This window comes from Chrysochloris asiatica, unplaced genomic scaffold (assembly GCF_000296735.1).
Source record: "Chrysochloris asiatica unplaced genomic scaffold, ChrAsi1.0 scaffold00015, whole genome shotgun sequence".
NCBI lineage: Eukaryota > Metazoa > Chordata > Mammalia > Afrosoricida > Chrysochloridae > Chrysochloris > Chrysochloris asiatica.
In genome coordinates this window covers 34,229,665-34,234,031 of record NW_006408533.1, presented here as the reverse complement: position 1 = coordinate 34,234,031, position 4,367 = coordinate 34,229,665, and positions in this window count along the sequence as shown.

Sequence of the window (4,367 nt, the reverse complement as noted above, 5' to 3'; positions counted from 1 at the left end):
CAGGGAAACCAAGATTCTAAAGACAAGGAGCTTACGTTTTGGTGGTCTGTGAAAGTGAAGGAGGAGAATGGGACTGAAAGAAGAACAGAGAAAGAGCATGGAGAAGAAGCAGCGGCAAGATGCAGAGCCTTCCTCCCAAGCTGCCCCTCCATGGTCTCCCTGACCCCTGTCCATTTGCCCCTCACTGCCAGTGATGGATGCAGAAGAATGAGGACCTGCAGGCAGGAGGCCTGAGGAGCTGGGTGCATGTGGTACCAGCCCCTGAGAACCCTTGTCTCTGCTTCCCAGGGAGGACATCCAACTGTTTGAGCCTGGTGATGAGGGTTAAGCTTTGGCCTGCTCACATAAAGAGGGCAGTGGGAGCCCACAGCTGCTCAGTGGGAGAAAGATGTGGCAGTTGGCTTCCATAAAGATTACAGCCTTGGGGTAGTTCTCTTCTGTTCTATGGGGTCACTAGGAGTCAAAAATGACTGAATGGCAGTGGGATTTGGTTTCTGGAGTTGGGGAGTTGGGAAGGAGCCCCGGTGCACAGTGGGTAAAGCCCTCAGCTGCTAACAGAAAACGGGTGATCTGAACCTACCAGCTGCTCCACTGGAGAAAAATGAAGGAGTCTGCTTCCGTAAACGATTGCTGCTGTTGTTGTTGTTAAGTTGAGTCAGTTCTGACTCATAGCGACCGTATGCACAAGAGAACAAAACACTGCCCGGTCCTACATCATCCTCACAATTGTTGTTAAGCTTGAGCCCACTGCTGCTGCCACTGTGCCAATCCATCTTGTTGCCTTGGAAACCCCATGGGGCAGTTCTACTCTATCCTCCAGGATCATTATGCGTTGGAATAGACTCCACAGTAGTGGTTTGGGTGGGGAGCAAAGGGGGTGATAAAGGGAAAGAGCCCCTGGGTGGCACAAATCATTAAGGTGTTAAACATTTAACCAAAAGGTTGGAGGTTTGAGTGTGCCCAGAGCTTCCTTGAAAGATCAGTTCTACCATAAATCAGAACCAACAAGAGAGCCACTTGCTTTTTGTATGAAAGGGACAACCCATGCGCTCCACCCAGCACTGCGACATCTGTGCGTGATGGAGGCTTCAAGACACGCTACCCCTTGCCGCAGACTACCACATTCTAGGCTTGTCACTGTAGCCAGGTGAGGGTGGCTGGCCACAAAAGGGAAACACCTGTGGTTCTTTGATTTAAAAAAAGAGGTTTTCTCCACATGGATGTTTCCCTCACCCATACGCTCAGTCCCAAACAAACCCTCACTGCTATCTGCCCTGAGCGTCGTTGGCTCCCTCAGACAACCAGAGCTCTGGAAGGTGCATCTGCAGACTACCCTTGAGTGGTGAGGTCCACCTGTCAGTCTGCTCAGTTTCTAAGCCTGGGCTGCTCCTGAGGTTGGAGGGAAAGGTAAAGCTGACATCTGCATGAGCCAGAGACAATAGGTGGGAAGTGTCCCAGTGCAGCCCTGTGACAAACGGTATTAGTAGCTGTAAATGTAGCCAATCCCTTTAAGAGCAGCAGGCATTAGAGGGATTACCTCCCCCTCAGGTCCCGGGAGATGAATGCAGTGACCTACAATACAAATGAGATGCTTGTGCTCTGCTGCCAGCCAGCCCCTCCTCAGGGAAATCGATCACCTAGGGGCCCAGATAGAACCCTGGTGCCTTGGAACCCTGGTGGTGCAGTGGTTAAGGTGCTCAGCTGCTAACCAAAAGGTCAGCAATTGGAACCCATTAGCTACTTCACAGGCAAAAGATGCAGTAGTGTGCTTCTGCAAAGATTTACAACCTATGGGGCTGTTCTCTGTCCTACAGGGTCAGTATGAGTTAGAATCGACTTGGTGGCAGTGGGTGGGTGTAGGCTGTGTCCGTGTACCCCCAGACCTTCATCTGCCCATTTTCTTGGCCCCTCAGCAACCAACTAGCCAGACAGCACACCCTCTGGGACCTCACAGTGGAAGCCCAGAAAGATCTCTATTTCTACTTCAATCCGTTTCCTCTTGGTTTTATTTATTTACTTGCTTTTGGCCCTTAGCTGCTACAAGGGGTCCAGCCTCCCTTGGCCCCCCAGATTGTGAGGGAGTTGGGTGATGTCACAGGCAGCTTGCTCTGGGCTCCAGAGACCAGCAACCTAGAAGCCTTAGGGCTTGTAAGGCTGTCTACCTGCCCCAGCAGGACAGCAACTCCACAGATAGAGGCTGGGATCTCAGATGTGGTGTGGGCCTCCAGCTCACCTGGTGTTAGAGCTGCTCACTACATCCATGACCTCCTCCCCACACCTTCCTATGGTCTGCTCCATATGTTGCTTTGGCGGTAAAACGACCCAACCACCCCCTTCAGTTACTCTGCCCTATGGTTCCCCCCCACGGTGGCCCTGGATACAACGCCTGGTCTCCCGGATGCCTTCCCCTCCAGCCCTTCCCGAGTCTATAAATGGGGCTGTCCTCTTTGTTGGCTGTCAGGCAGCGCCAAGGCACAGGTCACTGCCTGCTGAGTGTGTGGGAGGGGAGAGACCTAGCTTCCCACAGCTGCCCAGAGGAAGCCATGGGAACCCTTGAAGTGCAGCCCCCACACCTCCTGCATTAGCCTGTCCTCCCCCAAACCCTGTTCCCTTACATCCAGCCCACTCCTACTACCAACTGTTCTGATCAAGGCCATAATAGATGACGCTGGAAAGTAAGGAGGAAAACTGGCACAGAACTCAAATTCTTACAAAGACTCAAGGGACCAGGTGAGATGAAAGGAAGGTGCCCCAGTGGCACTGTGGGATAAGCATTGGACTGCCAAGCACAGGTCAACAGCTCAACCCCACCAGCTGTTCCATGGGACAAAGATGAGGCTTTGTGCTCCTGTACAAACGTACGGCCTCAGAAACTTCAGTCGAATCACTATGAGTCGAGATTGACTCAATGCTTGTGGGGATGTTTTGGTTTTGAGAGTAAAGGACTCCCCAAGACTATCACCCTGAGATGCTCTTTAAACCTTAAACCAATGATCCCTGAAGTCACCATTGAACTAAACAACAGATTGGCTCAGAAGATAAGGAAATATCACTCAGGAGTGATATTCCCTTATCACTCCCATCAACTCCCTTACAAAATCTCTATGAGATCAAATGGGCAAAAATTACTCCAAAGCAAAGATGAGAAGGTAAAAGGGAAAGAGAACTCGAACACTGGAAATGGCACAAAGTGGAATGAACGAGAATGCCAATAAACACTGTGGCAAATGTAACCATCATCAATGACTAATCTGTGTAGACATTGATAAACAGGAACCTAATTTGTTGTGTAAACTTTCACCAAAAGCACCATAAAATATTCAAGGGTTTTCACAAGTACGTGGGAAACTTCCATTAACTTTCCATTCCAATGTTCCACTAACTTTTTGAAGACCCTGCTATTAAAAAACAAACATGTATATATATACACACAGTGTGAGTGTGTGTGCATGTGTGTGTGTATATTGTTGTTAAGTATCAGCAAGTCGGTTCTGACCCATAGCAACCCTGAACAGGGTTTCTGAGGCTGTAAATCTTTACGGGAGCAGAAAGTCTCATCTTTCTCCCACAGAACGGCTGGCAGTTACTATGCTACTGTTGTTGTTGTTGTTAAGTGCCATCTAGAGCTCTTTATATATGGATTCCTGGTGTGGCACTGTGCTGGACTGCAAAGTTGGTTTGAACCACAAGGTCAGTAGTTAAAGTTCACCAGCTGCTCCTCAGAAGCCCTACATACAGTTGCTATGGGTTAGAACTGACTTGATTACACTTAACAACTATTTATCGATCTACACTTGTATACATACATGTATGTATATATATGGAGTCCTGGTGTGGCACTATAGGGGAAATACTAGATTTCTAATTACAAGGTTGACAGTTTAAGCCCACCAGCTGCTCCTCTGAAACCCTAAACAGAGTCTGTATGAGTCAGAACTATGTAGGGTTTCTGAGAAGCAGCTTCTGGGTTTGAACCACCAATTTGCAATTCAAGCTGACCTTGCAGCCCAGTGCTTATCCTACGGCAAAACACCAGGACTCCAACATACATACAGTAACATAATACACACACACACACACACACACACACACACATATATATATACACATGCACAAATGGAGTCCTGTATGGCACTGTGGGTTAATCAGCTAGACTGCAAAGTCAGTTTGAACCACAAGGTCAGCAGTTCGAGTTCACCAGCCGCTCCTCAGGAAAGGGTCGCTATGGGTAGGAACTGACTTGACGGCACTTAACAACATCATATATAGAGAGAGCGGGAGAGAGGCTTTTGGAGTGGCGCTGTAGGATCAGGATTGGACTTCGAACCACATGATTGGCAGTTCAAACCCATCAACTGCTCCTCAGA